General features: G+C 39.6%; 1 protein-coding gene across 14 annotated transcripts in view; it reads right to left on the reverse strand.

Annotated features, from left to right (window-relative positions):
• RNF111 (ring finger protein 111) overlaps positions 1–22,071 on the reverse strand; it is a 130,117-nt gene that overhangs the window by 71,358 nt on the left and 36,688 nt on the right. For 2 of the 14 annotated variants that reach the window (XM_064267475.1, XM_064267473.1), the window contains exon 1: positions 17,334–17,694. The exons of 8 other annotated variants lie outside the window; for them this stretch is intronic. The gene's annotated coding sequence lies outside the window, so the exon portion shown is untranslated. 4 more of the 14 variants (XM_064267474.1, XM_023558294.2, XM_064267476.1 and 1 more) reach the window with 4 other exon arrangements.

Below are 22,071 nucleotides of genomic sequence, written 5' to 3' on the forward strand. Positions count from 1 at the left end.
CTATGTGTTTGAGGAGAAGCCCTAGTGGTGCAGTGGTTAAGTGCTCAGCTGCTTTAACAAAAAGGTCTGTGGTTCGAACTCAGCAGCTGCTCTGCAGAAGAAAGATGTGCCAGTCTGCTTCTGTGAAGATTTACAGCCTTGGGAACCCTGTGGGGCAGTTCTACTTTGTCCTACAGGGTCACTGAGTCAGAACTGACTCAACAGCAGTGGGTTTGGTTTTGGTTTTATTATGTGTTTTACATCAATCAAAATATGTTATCTAGATATTAAGAGTTCTTAAAAGATAGAACTATAAGAAAAACCATGAAGTTACCAACATTTTAATAACTGAAGGTAGAGACATATTGAAAACTGGAAGAGGGAGAAAGCCTCTAGATAGTCATACCCACATTCATACTTATGCAAATTCAACCATATGAAAACAATAATGAAATGATTTAAACCACACAGGAGAGTGTGCCTGTCATTCTGCTTAATGAGTGTACGTCCAGAATGAACACAAAATGGAAGATAAAATTTTGTTCTTCTCTAGTTGGTCTCAATTTCCAAGTGCCTCTCATGATATGCTGTGCTGTCAGACTCTGATGTTTAAAGCTATTTATTTTTCCAAAACATGAACCATAAACACAAGCCTACTGCTTCATCTGGTGTGTAACAATGAAACGTGATTCCTTCCAATGCTGAAGGAAAAACAGGGTGTGTTTGACTTTGAGACAACGTATTTCTACATTTTATAGACAACTTTAAGACTTTCCAAGGTTATCTTTGACTATATGTCATTTTTGCTCTTGGATCAGTGTATTCAGATGCAAATTTCTTGTGGCATGAAACATATGGATAGCATACTATTAAGCAATTCCAGGAGACTGGTCTAGGGAAACCAGTACTGGTTATTCTGTACGGTAATGTCAAGAACTTTATTTGACAAATCTTTTTTTTTTTGCTATCAGTCACTGCTCAAGGTAATAGAAATAAAGATAATTACAACACTGCTCTGTCCTAAAGAGCCTATTTTGAGAGGTAAACAGAGTAATCCTACCCTAATGTCGATTCTTGCACACCTAACTCTATTCTACACACATTTTACTTACCTTTTTTTTTTAGCAATGTTCAAAATTTTGGTTCCAGTACACATAAACTATAAGGAGCCCTTGTGGCACAGTGGTTAAGTGCTCCGTTGCTAACCAAAAGGTTGGCAGTTCAAACCCACCAGCCACTTCACAGGAGAAATACATGGCAGTCTGCTGCTATAAAGATTTACAGTCTTGGGAACACTAAGCAGCAGGTCTACTCTGTCTTACAGGGTCACCATAAGTCAGAATCGACTTGATGGCAGGGGGTTTGGGTGGTATATACGTAAATTGTGAGTTCCTCCTGCTAGTGGAGACTGGTAAAGATGATGAGATGGAGCTTGTTCAAGATAAAGAAAGATGACTGAAAAGTAAGTCAGGCCTTAGAGCTGTTCACCAGCGGCATCAATGAGGAAAAGTATGCATTCACACTGGGAACAAATGGGTAAATCCAAACGTCCAGGAAGAGAATTTCAGGAAGATCAACTAAGTTTGGCAAGCAGGATAAATACAAGTTAAAAAAATAAAACCCATTGCCACACAATTGATTCTGACTCATAGCTACTTTATAGGGCAGAGTAGAACTGCTCCATAGCGTTTCCAAGGAGCGCCAGGTGGATTCAAACTGTCAACCTTTTGGTTAGCAGCTACGCCACCAGTGTTTCCAAATACAAGTTAGGTTATCCAAAACTTTTTCCATCCCAAGTGTTACGGATGGAACTGTGTCCCCCAAAAATATGTGTTCTAAATCCTAACCTCTATGCCTGTGGTTGGAGCCCTGGGGACACAGTGGTTAAAGCTCACCTGCTAGCCAAAAAGGTCAGCAGTTCAAATCTATCAGCTGCTCCCTGGAAACCCTATGGGGCAGTTCTACCCTGTCCCATAGGGTTGCTATGAATCGGAATCAACTTGACAGCAATGGATTTCGTTTGGTTATGCCTGTGGTTATAATTCAATTTGGGAGTGGGTTGTCTTTGTTATGTTAATGAGACAGGATTAGTGTAGGGTATGCCTTTTTTTTTTTATGCCTTTAGTCAATCCCTTTTGAGATGTACATGAAATCAAAACATTCTTTCTGATCACAACGCCATGAAGGAGAGAGAAATCAGTAAGAGGAGCAAGGGAAAAAATCAAATACATTGAAACTGAATAACACCTTGCTTAAAAACCCCTGAGTAACAGAAGAAACAAAAGAGAGATTCAAAAAATTCCTAAAATTAAATGAAAATAACACATCATACCAAACCTTTGGGACACAGCAAAGGCAGTGCCAGAGATCAATTTAAAGCAACAAATCCACACATCAAAAAAGAATGGGCCCAAATCAAAATGTTAGCCCTACAACTCAAACAAATAAAAAGAGAGCAGCAAAAGAAGCCCACAGATACCAGAAAAAAGAAATTAATAAAGATTAAAAGATTTAAAAAAAAAAAATTTTTTTTTTTTTTTTTTTAAAGATTAGAGCAGAAATAAATGAAACAGAGAACAGAAAGAATCAACAAGACCAAAAGTTGGTTCTTTGGAAAAGATCAACCAAATCAACAAACCACTGGCCAAACTGACAAAAGAAAAACAGGAGCAGAGGCAAATACCCTAAATAAGAAATGAAATGGGAGACATTAGAACCGACCCAAATGAAATAAAAAGGATCGTTAACAGACTACCACGAAAAACTGTACTCAACAAATTTGAGACCCTAGAGGAAATAGACAAATTTCTAGAAACACACTAGCTACCTAAACTAACACGAACTGAAATAGAAAATCTGAACAGACCCATAACAAGAGAAGAAATTGAAGAGATTATAGAAAAAATCCCATCGAAAGAAATCCCTGGTCTGGACGGCTTCACTGGAGATCTCTACCAAACATTCAGGGAAGAGCTCACACCAATACTTTTCAAACTATTTCAGAGCATAGAAAAGGAAGGAATACTCCTGAATTCATTCTACAAAGCCAGTATAACCCTGATACCAAAGAGAGGCAAAGACACCACAAAAAAAGAAAATTACAGACCAGTCATCTACACAAAACCAACAGCCAACATCATTCTCAAAGGAGAGAAGCTGAAAGCACTCACTCTGAGAACAGGAACAAGACAAGAATGCCTTTTATCTCCACACCTACTTAACGCTGTGCTGGAAATCCTGGCTAGAGCAATGACGAAATAAAAAGAAATAAAGGGCACCCAAATTGGAAAGGAAGACGTAAAACTATCCCTTCCCAGATGATATGATCCTATACAGAGAAACTCATAGATTTCATAAGAAAACCACTGAAACTAATAGATTCAGCAAAATAGCAGCATACAAGATCAACATACAGAAATCAGGTAACCAGCAAAGAAAACTTGGACAAGGAAATCAGGAAAAACATATTTATAATAGCCCCTAAAAAAATAAGATATTTAGGAATAAATCTAACCAAGGGATATAAAAGACAAACTACAAAGGATATAAACAAAACTACAAAACACTATTACAAGAAACCAAAAGAGACATACATAAATGGAAAAACATACCATGCTCATGGATAAGACTCAACACTGTGAAAATGTCGATTCTACCCAAAGCAATCTACAGATATAATGCAATCCCGATCCAAATACCAACAGCATTCTTCAATGAGATGAAAAAACTTATCACCGACTTTATACAGAAAAGAAAGAGGCTCCAGATAAGCTAAGCATTACTGAAGAAAAAGAACAAAGTACAGGAGGTCTCACACTGCCTGATCTCAGAACCTACTATACAACCTAGGTAGCCAAAACAGCCCGGTACTGATACAACGAAGAACACATAGATCAGTGGAACAGATATAAATCTATCCACCTTTCGTCAATGATCTTTAACAAAGGACCAAAGTCCATCAAATGGGGAAAAGACAGACTTTTTTAACAAATGGTGCTGGCAAAACTGGATGTCTATCTGTTAAAAAAAAAAAAAAGGTAACAGGACCAATACCTCACACCACACACAAAAACTAACTCGAAAGGTATCAAAGACCTAAATATAAAACCTAAAACAATAAAGATCATGGAAGAAAAAATAGGGACATAGCTAGAGGTCCTAACACATAGCATAAATAGAAAACAAACCATAAATAACAATGCATAAACACCAGAAGCAAAGCTAGATAACTGGCAGCTCCTAAAAATTAAAGACTTAAATGGTCATCAAAAGACTTCACCGAAGAGGAAAAACAGAACCTACAGACTGGTAAAAAAATTTTGGCTATGACATATGTGACAAGGGTCTAAGCTCTAAAAATCTACTGACTACTTCAATACCTCAATAACGAAAAGACAATCCAACTAAAAAATGGACAAAAGATATGAACAGATACTTCACCAAAAAAGACATTCAGGCAGCTCACACATGAGGACATCCTTACAATCACTAGCTGTCTTAGTCATCTAGGGAAGCTGTAACAGAAATACCACAAGTGGATGACTTTAATAAAGAGAAGTTCGTTCTTTCACAGTCCAGCAAGCTAGAATCGAAATTCAGTGCACCAGCTCCAAGGGAAGGGTTTCTCTCTGTCAGCCTTCTCATCAATCTTCCCCTGGACTAGGAGTTTCACCGGCAAAAACCTCAGGTCCAAAGGACGCGCTCTGCTCCCAGCGCCGCTTTCTTGGGAGTATGAGGTCCCCATGTCTGCCTGCTTGCTTCTCTCTTTTTATATCTCAAAAGAGATTAGCTTAAGACACTATCTACTCTTGTAGAGCTCATCAATACAACTGCCACTAATCCATCTCGTTACATCATAATGATAGGATTTACAACGCATAGGGAAATCACATCAGATGACAAAACGGTAGACAATCATACAATACAGGGAATCATGACCTAGCCAAGGTGACAGGTATTTTGGGGGGGACACAATTCAATCCATAACACTAACCATTAGAGAAATGCACATTAAAACTACAATGAGATACCACCTCACCCCAACATCACTGGCACAAATCCAAAAAAAAAAAAGGAAAATAACAAATGTCTGAGAGGTTGTGGCAAGATTTCAACTCTTATGCACTGCTAGCTGGAATGCAAAATGGTACAATCAGTGTGGATAACTATCTAGTGCCTCCTCAAAAAGCTAGAAATACCATTCAATCCAGCAATTCCATTCCTAGGAATGTATCCTAGAGAATTAAGAGCCATCATGCAAATAGACATATGCACACTCATGCTCATTTGCACTATTATTCACAATAGTAAAAGGGTAAGTGTCCATCAACAGATGAATGGATAAATTACGGTACATACACACAATGGAACACTATGCAATGACAAACAACAATAATGAAGCCACAAAGTATCTCACAGCATGGATGAATCTGGAGGGCATTATGCTGAGGTGAACTAGGTCAATCACAGAAGATCACCACTATTATAAAAACCCAAGAAGAGGTTTACACACAGAAACAATCTTTGATGGTTACAAGGAGGAGAGGTTTGGGGTGGGGAAATCACTAATTAGATAGTAACCCACTGCTGTCAAGTCAATTCTGACTCATAGCGACCCTATAGGACAGAGTAGAACTGCCCCGTAGAGTTTCTAAGGAGCAGCTGGCAGATTCAAACTGCCGACCTTTTGGTTAGCAACTGTAGCACTTAACCACTAGGCCACCAATAGGTAGTGTTAATTTTGGTGAAGGGAAAGACAGCACATAATATGAAGGAAGTCAGCACAACTTGACCAAAGCAACGTCATAGAAGCTTCATAGACACATCCAAATACCCTAAGAGACTGAGTTACTAGGGTTGAGGGCTGGGGGCCATGGTCACAGGCATCATCTAGGTCAATTGGCATAATACAGTTAATAAAGAAAATGTTACACATCCTACTTTGCTGAGTAGCATCTGGGGTCTTAAAAGCTTGCAAGCTGCCATCTAAGATACATTTACTGGTCTCATCCTATCAGGAGCACAGGAGAATAAAAAAAATACAAAGACACAAGGGAAGTATTAGTCCAAAGGGCTAATGGACCACAAGTACCACAGCCTCCACCAGCCTGAGCCCAAAACAACTAGCTGGTGCTCAGCTACTACTACCTGCCACTCTGACAGGAATCACAGTAGAGGGTTTCAGACAGGGTGGGAGAAAAATGTAGAACAAAATTCAAACTCATTAAAAAAAAAAAAAAGACCAGACTTATTTGTCTGACAGAAGACTATGGTTCCCGGACACCCTGCTAACTCAGAACTGAAGCCACTCCCAAAATCCAGCTTTTAGCGAAAGATTAGACATGTCTATAAAACAAACAATAACATAGATGAACAACATGCTTCTTAGTTCAATCAAGTATACAAGACCAAATCGGCAGCACCTGCCCAAAAGCAAAGACAAGAAGGCAGGAAAGGTCAGGAAAACTGGAGGAATGGACACAGAGAACCCAGTGTGGAAAGGGAAAGGGGGAGAGTGCTGATACATTGCAGGGATTGCAATCAATGTCACAAAACAATGTGTATAAATTTTTGAATGAGAAACTAATTTGCACTGTAAACTTCCACTGAAAGCACAATAAAATTTCTAAAAATTAAAAAGATTATTGTATTCCCCCCTTCTCTGCAGGGGATACATTCCAAGACCCCCAGTGGATGTCTGAAACATGGAGAGTACCAAACCCTATATATACTATGCTTTCTCTTATACATACATACCCATGATAAAGTTTAATTTATAAATTAAGCACAGTAAGAGATTAACAACAATAACAAAATAGAAGCACTTTATGGCTTCTCTTTGGCACATCCAAATTGACAGCATTACTGCTCTTGTACTTTGAGGCCATTATTAAAATAAGGGTTACGTGAACTCAAGCACTGTGGACCACAGCTGACCATGGGTAACTGAAACCACAGAAAGCGAAACCGGGGATAAGGGGGACTACCATTAATGCAAGCTAGCAAGTAGAGACAGGGGAAGACACATGCCAACCCACATGGAGACAGCCCAGGAGCAGAAGCTCAGAAGAGACAAGGACCTTCTTCCAAACCTGAAAGAGAGAGAAAGCCTTAACCTAGAGCCAGCACCCTGAATTTGGACTTCTAGGCTCCTAAAACTGTGAGAAAATAAACTTGTTTGTTAAAACCACCCAGTTGTGGTATTTCTGTTATAGCAGCAATAGATAGCTAAGACACCAAGCATGCGAAATCAGCACAGTTTCTGGAAATGTTACCCAATATTCAAATGGCTGAAGACCTAATCTACAACTCCAACTCATTATCAGAATAAAAGCAAGTATTTACCTGGAGGATTATAGAAAACAGGTGATAAAATGCTGCTAGCATGCCCAGTATCTGCAGCAAAGTAAAGCTATATCGTAAGTATCTTGCTGAAACGAACAAACCTTGAAACATTTTCAATGAGTAAGGACAGTAAACAGAAATTAATTTTACAGTAGCTTATTAATATTTGAAGATACAGTATCACTAATACATTGTTGTTTGTTGTTGTGTGCCATCAATTTGATTACAACACATAATGACCCTATAGGACAGAGCAGAACTGCCCCACAGAGTTTCCAAGGCTGTGATCTTTACGGGAGCAGACTGCCACACCTTCCTCCTGCGGAGCAGCTGGTAGGTTCAAACCACCTACGTTTCAGTTAGCGGCCAAGCATTTAACCACCGCGCCCCCAGGGCTCCTGATGATACATTAACTGTCATTTACTCATTTATTGTTTTCAATCTGTAAATATTTACTGAGAGCCTATTATAAGCTAGGTATGGTTCTTTGCACTGGGATCAGCCAAGAACAGAAATTAAAAAGTCCTTGCTCTTAAGAAAACTACATGCAAATGAAATACAAACAAGGCACAAGTACACAAACAAGGATATTTTAGGAAGAAGTAAGTGCTATGAAGGAAACAAAATGGTAAAAGCAGACTTTGAAAGGGGTCCTCTCTAAGAAGCTGACGTTTAACTGAAGACCTGAATTAAGAGAAGGAACAGCCGCCAGGCAGCCCAGCCCCACAGTTCTGGAGGAAGAGCATTCTTGGCAGAAGAAACACTAAAGACCACGTGGCAGGCTGAAACAGCGTCTTACAGGTGGATGACTATGTAGGGGTGTTCCTTTTCCCATTTTCAGTATGTTTTTACCTTCAGTCATTAAAATGTTAGTAATTCTTCCCAGTTTTTCTCTTACAACGTCTGTTCTCTCTCTTTAGAACATATTCTTGAATAGCAGGTAAGAGACAGAAAAAAAATTTTTATCACCTGACAGGAGATCAGAAAAAAGACAGAAGAAAAAATGGCTTAAGATGTTTTCCAAGATGATATCGAAGGATTTCCTAACACTGAAGGACATGAGCCATTGCTACCTCTTTGTCCTCCTATTCCCTGAACAGGCCAAGCATGCTGCTACCGCAGAATCTTTGTGCTTGCTATTCAGTTTGCCTGGAATGGTCATCCCCCAGATACCCACAAGCCTTCTAACGCTTCCTTCAGGTCTGTGCGCAAACATTTCCTTATCCATGAGACCGTTCCTGACCACCTTATAATAAAAAATTAACAACCCCCCCATATTTATCTTTTTCCAGCTCAATTATTTCCATAATCACCATCTGTAAAATTTACTCATTTGTTTTCCCGCTAGAGTAGTCTTTGTTTTGGCCACTACTATGCGCCCAAGGAAACTGTGGTGGCGTAGTGGTTAAGACCTACAGATGCTAACCAAGAGGTCGCAGTGTGAATCCACCAGGCGCTCCTTGGAACACCATGGGGCAGTTCTTCTCTGTCCTATGGGATCGCTGAGTCAGAATTGACTCGACAGCAATGGGTTTTTTTTTTTAGGTTCCCAAAAGCTTAGAACAGGTAGTTGGCATGGAAAAAAATATTTGCTGAATTGTTATTTGAATAATTAAAAATTATGATATAATTACAGTGAAACAGAATGAAGGGAGAAGCGTGGACTCATCTATCATAAAAAGTCAGTCAATAATGGTTCAATCTAGCTAATCCTCTGAAGCAGCATTTCTCAAACTTTTTGACTTCAGAACCTCTTTACACTCTTAAAATTTGAGGACCCCAAATAGCTTTTATTTTGTGGATTATATGTATCAATATTTAACATACTAGAATGTAAAACTGATAAAACGCTTTAAAATGTATTATTTTATAACAACAATAGCTCTATCACATGTTAATATAAGTAACATATACGAATTTATTTTCCACAAAAAAAATTCAGTGAGAAGAGTGGCACTGTTGTACAGGTCACTATAATGTCTGGCTTAAGAGAAAAAAGCTAGATTTTCCTATCTGCTTCTGTATTCAATCTGCTGTGATATACTGTATTGGTTAAATTATAAGAAAATCCAGCTTCATACAAATATGTAATTGAAAAAAGAAAGAATATTTTTAACGGCCTTTTAAGTGTAGATATTATTCCTCTTTGACATTACCCCAAAACTTGACTAGTTTCATAATAGTTGCAATTTTGAATTTGAAACCATAATAAAACTTTTCATACCGCTTCATTAAAAATTTATTGGTCTACCCTGCACTTTTAACAGATCTTTTGCCCACGCATGGCTCTGTAACATCGTGGTTCACGGAGCTATGCACCTCTTCAAAACACTGACATGTTATACAACAGCAAAAAATCACATTTGAATAAACTTTCCCCTAAAACAATAAATTTTTTAAAAAATCACATTTGTTAACATCATCACCAGTTTCATCAGAAAAGTCTAGAAAAGCTGTCTAGCTCACATTGGCAGATATGTTTTCCAAAATTCTAATTTGTTCATAAGCTTGAATTTTATCACTGGTAAATTCTACAGCTGTTTTCCTTGAAGTGATAGGTTTACTTCATTTACTTTTGAGAGAACATCTGTAAACACCCAAGTTTAAATAACTATAGTTTATTCTTTCAATTAAAAATGTTCCACGAAAAAAGAGGCTTGTTTGCTAGTTCCTCAAGACAAGCATCATGTTTTGGTATTTGGCAGAAATTATCTTATTTGGTCACATGGAGTATTAACAAAACATGTACTAAGGGTCAAGATCAACAAAACTTACAATGTTTACTGCTTCATAAAGGGTATTCTGAAGTGAAAGTGTAACATGTGGTGTGAAGAATGTAATGACTGTTAGATACTTTTTGCCACTGTCTTGAGTTATGCTGTAGCTCAGCAGTTTTATCCACCACTGTCACCGCACCACCAGTGCAAACACCAACACAGCTAAAGTACCAAACAAAACCTTAGTACCATGCCCGTGTGCAACACCTGGAGATCCCCTCCAGAATGCGTTAGGCCACAGAGAACCGCTGCTCCGGAGATACATACAAAATGGTAAAAAGGCACGTATTTCCAGCGAGAAGAACTGGATAGTGGGAGGACAGAGGTAGCAAAGAGACTGACTTTTTCCCTGTACACCATTTGCGCTGTGTGAATCTGACATCCTTTGTATGTATTGCTTTTTAAAAAATAAAATTACATTTTTAAAAAACAGACATGAAAAGTTGGTAAATAAGTAGATATACAAGCATATCATTTAGAAATATGAAGGTAAATATCAGAAACAAAATAAGTGGAACTGGGGTTAAGGAGGGTGGCAACAGGAGCTGTTGTTTTTCATCAAGTCTCTTGAAACTGACGTTTCAAATCATGTACACATATTGATTCAAAAATAAAAATCATTTCAAAACATTTTTATATTTTGAACACAAAATATAAATACTCAGGCCTAGACAAATACTCATAATTGGTTAGGTTTAACAGAAAAATACATAAATAAGCCAAATACCCACACACAGGTGAGAGAGCGGATGTGAATTACACCATGAAATAACAATGGCGTAGTGGTTAAGTGCTACGGCTGTTAACCAAAGGGTCGGCAGTTCGAATCTGCCAGGCGCTCCTTGGAAACTCTATGGTATGTTCTACTCCATCCTATGGGGTCGCTATGAGTCAGAATCAACTCAACTGTACTGGGTTTTTGGTTTATAACAACGGCTGCCTGGGGTAACTTTTGAGTTTCCACATGTATGTGAAATGTTATATATTAAATTTTAAAAAATGTTTTCATTTAAAAAGCTGGTTTAAAAGCAACAATCGCCCTCAGAACAGAATGTCTGCTGGCTTCGTTAAGGTAGTTACATGCGTACACCTGTAGTGTTTTTTAACAGTTAAGAGGTTAAATCCTCCAGTGAAAAAGGAAAATAACCATATTTTTCTTATTCTACTTTGTACAATCACAATTAAGATCAAAGTACATAAGCTCACTATTTGAAAAAAATGCACAAAAGAATAAAATTGTTACTTTATGGTAAATATAAATTTTGCAATCTTTTGTGATTACTCCATATACAAATAAAATCTTCATAGAAATATAAACCTACTATTAAAATCAAATTTAAATTTTGTATGTCAGAGGATGTTCTGACGATGGAACATAGAGATTATTTCTATACGTAATTAGGTACCTCAAATGTAAATCGGATTCTAAACTAAAAAGAACCAGGGCTCCTTGGAGAAACAGCTGATTCCATGGTTAAGTCAAGGAAGATACAGATAGCCTTGGAGCATCTTGCTGTGCCAGAAAGGAAGTACTCAAAAATAAATAAATAAATAAAACGATGGGGGTATGTAAAAAGACACAGAAGCCAGCGGAAAGAGGCTCCCACTGGCCAAATCTGGGAACAATTTGAGTATCAAAATAAATAAAAGCAGTAACGGAGTATAACCCGTTGAATAAAACAGGAAGTGCATGAGGCCATGTCATTAATAGACAGGTAAAGGGATGTCCCTTCCTACTGAGAAGGTGGAGGGGTTGGAGGAGTTAGAAAATAATCATTTTGCAACCATCAGAATAAAGATCAGTACAGGCAAAAATCACCGATGGCAGCTAAATCAAAAGGAGAAAAGTTAGATGAGGAACCGGAAAGTCTGATGAGGAGAAGAACACCTGCACTATCTTGAAGTTATCCCCACAGACTGCTTATTAGTTACACAGGGAAAGGTAACCCCTATACAGTGGGGAAACCAGACCACACCATGGCCAGATAATTAAAATGAACATCACCAAAGAAGGGCAGACCAACATCATGCCTCCAAAACCTGGAAAGGATACAAAATCCCTAGCTAGGGATACATAATCTGAATCTAATTATGAGAAAACATCAGACAAATCTAAATTGAAGAATATTTTATAAGACACATGGCCTATATTCTTCAAAAATTTGAACGCAATGAACAACAAGGAAAGACTAAGGCACTGTTCCAGACCACAGGAAACTAGAAAGATGTGACAATTAAATGCAATCTGTGATCCTGGACTGAAGGTGTGGAAAATCCTATAAAGGGACAAATACTATTATTGGGATAAACTGACAAAAATGGAATATGGCCTACAAATTAGGTAAAGGCATAGTATTAATGTTAAATTTCCTCAATTTGGTAACTCTACCATGTTAATAAAGGGTGGTGCAAGCAGTTTGCGATCGGCTACTAAAGTTTGGCAGTTCAAACCCACCCAAGAGCAGAGTGTAAAAAAGGCCTGGTGATCTGCTTCCATAAAAAAAAAAATAAGAAAACCGTATGGAGCAGTTTTACTCCGTAACACATGGGGTAGCCTTGAGTCAGAATTGACAGCAGTGGGTCTGGTTTTTTGGTTTACTGTGGTAACGTAAAAGAATACAACACTCAGCGAATACTTGGAAGCAAATGGCACAATGCATGTAATTTACTCTCAAATGATTCAGAAAGAGAAAATGAGGAAGCAAATGTGACAAAATGTTAAAAACTGGTGAATCTGAATAGAGTATTCAAGAGTTATCTGTATTATATTTTAAACTTTTTTATAAGTTTGAAATTATTTCAAAATAAGTTTGAATGAAAGCAAATACGGATGTCAAATGTCGTGGAAATAAGTGATTTATTCTGACACCCTACAGCACATATGAATAAGGAAAATGACTACAACGGTGATTCAGCTGGCACACAGTCCCAGGCAGTTTCTTAAATTTTCAATTCCCTAGAAGGGGAAAAATGTTTTTTAAGTATTCAGCCACCTAAACACTGAACTAAGTTGCTGCTTCTGTTTCTTCTCAGGCTAGAAAATGTAACACGAAAAGGTTAACACATATGATTTTCGTGTTAATTTTTTTTTTTTTTTTTTTATGGTCCACACTAAGGGACTCTCTCTTTCCTCAGCAAACTGAATCATAAATACACTGTAAGATTCTGCTCTTTGCTATAACTCAAGCCCTGGCAGAGTGCCTGAAAAATAGCAGATGCTAAACATTCAGCAAGAGGAACAAAACACTGTATTTTAACAAAATTGGGAGAAAGAGGAGAGACACCTAAAAAATGGTACTCCTATAAATTATTTTAAATAAATTTTTAAACGTTATGAATATTTCCAAACCTTAAAAAAGCAAAGAATACTATTAACAGCCACGTACCCATCACCCCAACAATTACCAAGACTGTTACCACACTTGCTTCGACAATCTCAACTCTCCCACCTTGTTTTATCTGCCCTAAATTAAAAAATACCACATTTATCTTGTCATTTCTCAGTTTCCATCTCTAAAATACATTGCCATCTTCTTACATAAACGTAACGCCATTATTATCTGTCACAAAATCAACAGTAACACCTCGAGATCATCTAAAGCCTATCCACAGATTTCTCTCAACTGTTTAAAAAATGGCTTTCTACAGTTGGTTTCATTGAGTCAGGATTTAAACAAGACTGACATTACATTTGGTTGCTACAGGTAAAATAGTTTTAATCTTTTCACATTGTCTATCAGTAACTGGAAACCCTGGTGGCATAGTGGTTAAGAGCTACCGCTGCTAACCAGAAAGGGTCTGCAGTCCCTGGAAACCCTATGGGGCAGCTCTACTCTGTCCTATAGGGTTGCTATGAGTTGGAATTGACTTGACGGCAATGGGTTTGGTTTTTTTTTTTAGTATCAGCAATTATGGAAACCCTGATGGCATAGTGGTTAAGTGCTACGGCTGTTAACCAATGGGTAGGCAGTTCGAATCCGCCAGGCGCTCCTTGGAAACTCTATGGGGCAGTTCTACTCTGTCCTATAGGGTCGCTATGAGTCGGAATCGACTCGACGGCACTGGGTTTGGTTTTGGTTTGATCAGCAATTATGAAAAAAGATAACCAACAAACTGAGTAATTTATACTTGTGGATCCTATAGAGTCAAATTCAATACAAAGACCTGCTGTTCCCTCTGTCTGCAGCACTCTTCTTCCAGAACATCTCTGGCTGGTTCTTTCTAGTCCCTGAGATCTCAAATCAAATATTACCTACTGAAAAAAGAGGCCTCTCTAACCACTCAATCCCCATAATTTCCCTGTTACATTGTCCTGTTTTATTTTCTTCCTGGGACTTATTACTACCTAAGACTATTCTGTTTGTCTTCCCCCAATAGAATGTACGCTCCATGAAGGCAGTGTGTCTTCTTCGCTGTTGAATCCCAAAGTCTGAGAACAGCGCCTAGAATATGAGACATTCAATACTTATTGAATGACTGAGAAAAACAATGCAGTACCTCTTTTTAAAATTTAGGTTCAGCTTAGTATTTGTTTTTAAACATTTGTAGCTCACTCCTCACACAATGGTACAAATCAAGTACCAGTGGAAACCTGGGCCAGCTGTTACCAGGAATCTGTGGGATGCAGGAAAGAAAAAACAGAGGTATAAGATATTCAATGCAATTCTAGACTTCCAACAAAAATGATCAACGACTTCTGCAAGAAAAACAAACTGTTCAGGCTGATATTAAAAAACCTCACCAGGAATAACAAAAAGTTTCATTTTCAGCGCCCTGAGCCATGAAGAAAATTATACTCCCAGTGTAACATTGCTTTGGGGGATCTGATCATGATGGATACAAAGAAATGAATACCAAAGACACGTAACTAAAAATACAAATCATTAAATGTGGGACCTAGAGAAAACCAGAGATTCCTATTCCAAACCTCTCATTTAACAGTTGCAAGAGATCTGAAGCCCAGGAAGGGTTAACAGTAAAGTCAAAGATCTAATGAATAGCAAGCAAAGCTAGATCTAAAATTCTGATTTTCTGTCTCCAGCCCATACTCTTTCATAAGATAATACCACCCTCAGAATGTTAATACCAAGTTATAACATATTTTAATTACTATCATTTCTTTAATCTTTCCTTAGGACTTTTTTTTTTTATTGAAGCCCTAGCCCATGGTGGGGCGGGGGGGGAGGTTGGCTGTCAAAACAGAAAAAAAAACAGTCTCTAGCCCATACTCTTTCATAAGATAATGCCACCCTCAGAATGTTAATATCAAGTTATAACATACTTTAATTACTATCATTTCTTAGGACTTTTTTTTTTTTATTGAAGCCCTAACCCATGGGGTGCGGGGGCAGCTGTCAAAACAGAGACAATAAAATTATGCCTTAAGGAAAGCATGATACGGAAAAGCCTTTCTGACAAAATAATAAAACATCTAAAATATAACTGATTTGATTCAATAAGTTGAAAATTTAAAGATAAAATAACACAAGGAGTATCTGCTAAACTGATAATTCCTTTGCTTGAGACTTGTAAATTGCTGTTCTCTTATTTTAAACATCACATAGCTATTTCTCAATTATTCGTAGAACTGAAGAATACATTACTGAAGTGAAATTCATCAAGTCTAGAAACTTCAAGTTGTGACCTCCATGCATTTTCCGCCAATATGAAATTATTTTCACTATACTTGTCTTCAAGAACCAGAACGATTTCTAATGAAAGAAGAAATGGCCAACGGACACCAAACAAAAGGAAAAAAAAGTGACGTAAGAAAAAGGATCCAAATACGAAAGATACTGTGTCCCCAAAGAACAAGAACAGACTACTCTTCTTACTTTTCCTACAATATTGTTGAGACTAATTCATAAACCACTTCACCAGTTCTTAGAATATTGCAGGAAATCTCAGGTGGTAAAGCGAGTGGGAGAAAGACGATAAAGTCATTTGTACAAGGTTAAAGGGCAAGACAGTGAGAAAAATAAGAATTGAAGGCTTAAAAAAAAAATTCTAATTCAAGGTTATTTTCAGAGGAAAAGGCCTTCTTTCTCATTTGGTTCGTCTCAAAAACGTAACCAAAGAGTACTGTTTAGTACTAAAAGTATGCTTTACACTGACATGAAAATTTTTGCTAAAAAAGTATAGTAACAAACCACAGAAATTTACCTTTTCGTCCCAATAAAGCTAGATAAAACCTGTATTACAGAACTTCTATGTAACATCAAAATCACCTTCTACCATTTCCAAGCAATGACACAAAAACAGAAATGAGAAAGGAAAAGGAAACTTAGCTTATCTATCCCCAATCTGTTCTTTATGGTTGAACTGGCCCTAAAACAAGAAAATTAAGATAAAGTACCAAATGAAATAAAGTTTGAATTAAGTCAGGTTCAAAAGCTCTAACAACGCCTATAAAATGAAGCCCATGTCAGCTGGCATCTGACCACTCAGGAGTTCTAAATTCATACTGCACATAAATCAAGAAACAGGAAAGCTTACAACAATACAACGGGGTCAGTCCACACTACAAACAACAAATTAAATGAAAATCTTATACTTCCTGGTGTTTTTTTTTTTACGTTAAAACTTACACTTGGCTAAAAAAATCTATAGAGGTCTACTATAACCTATTTAAGAACTATCGGGACAAACCTCTTACTCTGCAGTGCAGAACAGATATTTCCCTCACAAGATTGTCACTGACTCTTGCTAACTATCAAAGGGCAAAAATAAAAATAACCGAGCTTCGTTTTTAATGACTAACAAGCCTACTCCACACTAATCTGACGCGGCGGTATTCCTGGAGCTCGGAGGACTTGGTTTCCTTGATCCCACAGAGGGCAACTCCCTAAGCGTCAGGGTGGACTTCACGCCCCCCGACGCCCCCGGCCCGGGTTACCTCCATCAGTCCATTGTCAAAACGCACGCCCCCGCCTCGGCCCCCAACCGAAGACTCTGCCAGAGCCGAAAACGGCCCAGAAATCCCCTCGCCCAGCCGGAGCCCGAGCCGTGGGTGTGTCCGCGACACCGGCTGCGCCCGCACACGAGCAGGCCGCCCGCGGAGACCCCGGCCTGAGGCGCCGCCGCCGCCGCAGCCCGCCACCCACCGGCCGCCGACCCCGGCCTCCCCGCCGCAGCCCTTCCTCTTTCTCCCCGCCCGGCCCGGCCCGCCCCTCCCCCGACCGCGCACGCGCGCCCGCCGACCCGACCCTCCCCTCCCCTCCCCCCGGCCCTCACCTCAGTCATCAGCCCCCGTCTTCCCGGGATCCGGGACCACTGACCCGGGAAGGAAGACGGGCGGTGGAAGGGGGAGGGGATGCGCCGAGAGTCGGCGACCGGCGCCTCGGACGTCGGCCTCACAGGCCCCTACTGCCAAGAGCAGCGTCTGTCACCGCCACAACTGTAGGAGCGGCGGCGCCCGGACTCGGCCCGGTCAACCCGGCGTGGGTTCGGAATGCCTAACTTGGTCCCACGGGAACTCCTCCGGGGCTGCGGGCGTTTTCAGCCTGCCCGCACCGAACACCGCGCCACCGAGCCGCCGCTGCTACTGCTCCCCGGCCGCCGCCGCCGCCTAACCTAGCCTTCCCCTACCGAGCGCGCGCGACACTTGGGGGGCTTTACGACAGTCCGGAAAGCGAGAGCGCGCAGGAACCTCCACGCCTCCCTCAGCGCTTGCTCAGATTCTGCCTCCTCCCTGCCCCGCCCCCTCGCTCGCCCCTCCCCCTTCGCACTCACTTTTTCGTGCTGCCCGAGAAGCCGAATGGTGTCACAAAGCTCATTATATCCGTTCGTTACTCATGTCAAATATTGAATACATCTTGCTTAATTTTTCCTAACTAAAAATTACAACTAGCCGCAGAAATTTTTTTGTGTGTGTGTACTTACATACCCTTAAAAGCATCACGGTTTGATGTCTTGCATAACAAACGGTACCCAAATCATAAGCACTAATGACAAAAATCACTGCACCCCACTGTGAGGGTGAATTTGCTTCCGGAACCAGAAAATATGTGGTAATTAACATCCTGGGAACTCTGGCTGTACAATCGCATGTTAGGTGCAATGGACTCGTTTCCAACTCATAGCGACCCCATATACAGCAGAACTAAACACTGCCCCGTCCTGCACCATTCTCACAATAGTTTACACTGGAGCTCACTGTTGAAGCCACTGTGTCACTCCATTTCGTTGACGGTCTTCCTCTTTTTCGCTGACCCTCTCGTTTACCAAATATGATGTCCTTCTCCAGGGACTGATTCCTCCTTATAACATGTACAAAGTATGTGAGAGGTAGTCTCCACATTGTTGCTTCTAAGGAGCATTCTGGTTGTACTTCTTCGGAAATGGATTTGTTCGTTCATTTAGCAGTCCACGATATAGTCAATACTCTTTGTCAACACCGTAATTCAAAGATGTCAATTCTTCTTTGGTCTTCTTTATTCATTGTCCAGCTTTTACATGCATATGAGGCAACTGAAACCACCATGGCTTGGGTCAGGTGTACCTTAGTCTTCAAGGTGACATCTTTGCTTTTCAACACTTTAAAGAGGTCCTTTGCAGTAGATTTGCCCAATGCAATGCATCTTTTGATTTCTTGACTGCTGCTTCTATGGGTGTTCATAGTGGATCCAAGTAAAATGAAGACCTTGACAACTTCAATCTTTTCTCCATTTATCATGATGTTGCTTATCGGCCCAGTTGTGAGGATCTTCGTTTTCTTTATGTTGAAGTGTAACCCACACTGGAAGCTGTGGTCTTTGATCTTCATCAGTTAAGTGCTTCAAGTCCTCTTCACTTTCAGCAAGCAAGGTTGTGTCATCTGCATAACGCAGGTTATTAATGAGTCTTCCTCCAATCCTGATGCCCCATTCTTCTTTGTATAGTCCAGCTTCTGGGATTATTTGCTCAGCATACAGATTGAATAGGTATGGTGAAAGGAAACAATCCTGATGCACACCTTTCCTGACTTTAAACCACTCAGTGTCCCCTTGTTCTGTTCACAGGTTCCTCATGAGCACAATTAAGTGTTCTAGAGTTCCCGTTCTTCCTAATGTCATACATAATTTGTTATGATCCATACAGTCTAATGCCTTTGCATAGTCAATAAAACATCTTCCTGGTATTCTCTGCTTTCAGCCGAGATCCATCTGACATCAGCAATGATACCCCTTGTTCCAAGTCCTCTTCTGAATCCAGTTTGAACTTCTGGCAGTTCCCTGTTGTTGTACTGCTGCAATCATTTTTTAATTATCTTCAGCATAATTTTACTTGCATATGATATTAATGATTGATTTGTTAAACCTTTATAAATCTCATTTTCTAAATTGAGATAATGTTACGTACCTCAAATGTTTCTTGTGAGATAAAATGAGACAGTTTACATAACGCTCCTAACGTTGTTAGTTGCCCTTGAGTGACTCTGTCTCATGGTGGCCCTATGTGTACAGAGTAGAACTGCTCCATAAGATTTTCAAGGCTGTGACCTTTAGGAAGCAGATCTCCAGGCCTGTCTCGTAAGGTGCCTCTGGGTGGGTTCAAACAGCGAAACATTTGGCCTATAGATAAGTGCTGTTTGTACCAGCCAGGGACTCCTACTCCTAACATCACTTACCAATTAAATGTTCCTTCCCTTTGCCATCAACTCATCTTTCTTATCATCTCTTTTGTTCACTCATGTTTTCCACACTGTTCAGAGAAAGTAATATTTAAAATAATAATAAACAAGAAAGGGTAGCAGACTGTGTGGAGGAACTACAAGGGCAGTACTCTAGATTCTTCCTCAATCCTCCTCTTGTCTCATTCCAAATATAGTCTGCCTGGGATATCTTATCTACTCCACGGTTTTAACTGCTGCCTCATGACTTCTCAAACCCATATTTCTAGCCCTAACATTTCCTCTAGAGCTCTTGACCTGTGCTCTCCAATAAGGTAGACCCTAGCCACATGTGCCTGTTAAGCACTTCAACTGTGGCTAGCAGAAATCGAGAAGTGCTATAAGTGTAAAATACACATCCAGTTTCAAAGATTCAATATGAAAAGAGATTGTAAAATATTTCTATTTTTACCATTGACTACGTGTTGAAATAATATTTTGGACATAAACTAAATATTTTGGATATATTAAATTTTGCCCCTCTCCAGGGGGCCTTTGGCAATGTCTGGAGATATTTTTGATTGTCACAACTGAGGGAGAGGGTGGCGGCGTGGCATCTAGTGGGCAGATGCCAAGGATGTTGCTAAGCATGCTTGGTTGATAACCCCCCACAACAAAGAATTAATTATCCAGCCAAAAATGTTAATAGAACGGAGATTGAGAAACCCTGGGTTGACTATTATTCAAATTAATTTCACCTGTTTCTTTTTACCTTTTTAATGTGGCTCCTAGAAAATCTTAAAATTACATTTGTAGCTCACTTTATATCTCTTTTGGACATGATGATCTAGACCCTGGATATGTCATTTCCAATATAATGTCCTGCAGGCATCTCTAACACGTCATGTCGACAATAAATAAATAAATGTAGGGATATTATAGTCACACCCCATCCATTTCAGTTTTTCCTGTCTCAGTCAATAGCACCAAGTTATCAAAACCAGAAGACTAGAGGTTATCTTTTACTACTCCGTCTTCCTCACTCCCTACCTCTAACCAATCAATAAACCAAACCAAAATATCAAAACCATCGCCATGAAGTCGATTTCGACTCATAAGTTCTCCTAAATATCTTTCAAATCAACCCATTCCTTTGCATAATCTGTACCAGTCCGGGTTTCTAGCACCTCATTCATTTGTTTAACAAACATTTATCAAGCACTGGCTGTAAGCTAGACACTGCTCAAGGCACTTGGAGTGTTAAGTACATGGTCATTGCCCCACCTGCAATGTTTCGAGGGGACCCAGAAAGTAAATACATTATTTATACTATCATGTGGGAGAGCTGGTACGGTATTATAATGCTTGAAGAACACAAAGATGAAACACTTGAATCAAAGGTAGAGGAGGTGATGCTTCAACTAAATTGGGCAACATGAGAGAAGACAGTTAAATCAAGTAAATGAAAAAGTCATTTCAGGCAGAAAGATAGCACATGCTAAGCTATCAAATCCTGTGCTTGAAACCAAACCAAATCAAACCCACTGCCATCGAGGTGATTCCGACCTACAGCAACCAATAAACAGCATGAAACAAATTCCCTAAGGATCTAATGAATGTGGCATGCTTGGGAACTAACAAGATGAGGGAAGATAAGCAGACAGTAAAGGATTTTGTCATTGTGTCTATTGACTCATGGCTACCCCATGTGTACAGAGTAGAACCGTACACTCCATAGTGTTTTCAAGGCTATGACCTTTCAGAAGATTGCCAGGCCTTGCTTCCAAGGCACCCCTGAGTGGTTATGAACAACCAGTAATCTTTCAGTTAGTAGTCTAGCACTTAACAATTTGTGCCACCCAGGGACTCCTAGGAAAGAATTAAGGAAGGTTATAGGGTCACTATGAGTTGGAATCAACTCGATGGCACTGGTTTTTTTTTTTTTTTTGCTGACCTGACCCAACCCCTTGCCATTCAGTCGATTCCAACTCATAGAGACCCTATAGGGCACAGTAGAACTGCCCCATAGTTTCCAGGGAGCACCTAGTAGATTTGAACTGCCAAGTTTTGGTTAGCAGCCATAGACTTAACCACTACACTACCAGGTTTCCTCATTTTTGCTAGGATAAAGAATTTCAACTATTTTATATGCTTAACGTTATGGGAAACCATCAAAGAAACTCAATCAGGGGAATAACAATCAAATTTGACTATTAGAGACACTGTTCCATAAGCAGGGTAGAGTGAGGTTTGGAGAAGGGCAATAGTAGAGGGAGAGAGACCATTTGAAATGGCAGGTGATGAGGGTGGTGGAAATGAGGTTGAGAAGAAAAAGACAGATACAAGAGATATGAAAATCAAATGTCTAAGTGGACACAGGGA

Source organism: Loxodonta africana, chromosome 13, assembly GCF_030014295.1.
Source record: "Loxodonta africana isolate mLoxAfr1 chromosome 13, mLoxAfr1.hap2, whole genome shotgun sequence".
NCBI lineage: Eukaryota > Metazoa > Chordata > Mammalia > Proboscidea > Elephantidae > Loxodonta > Loxodonta africana.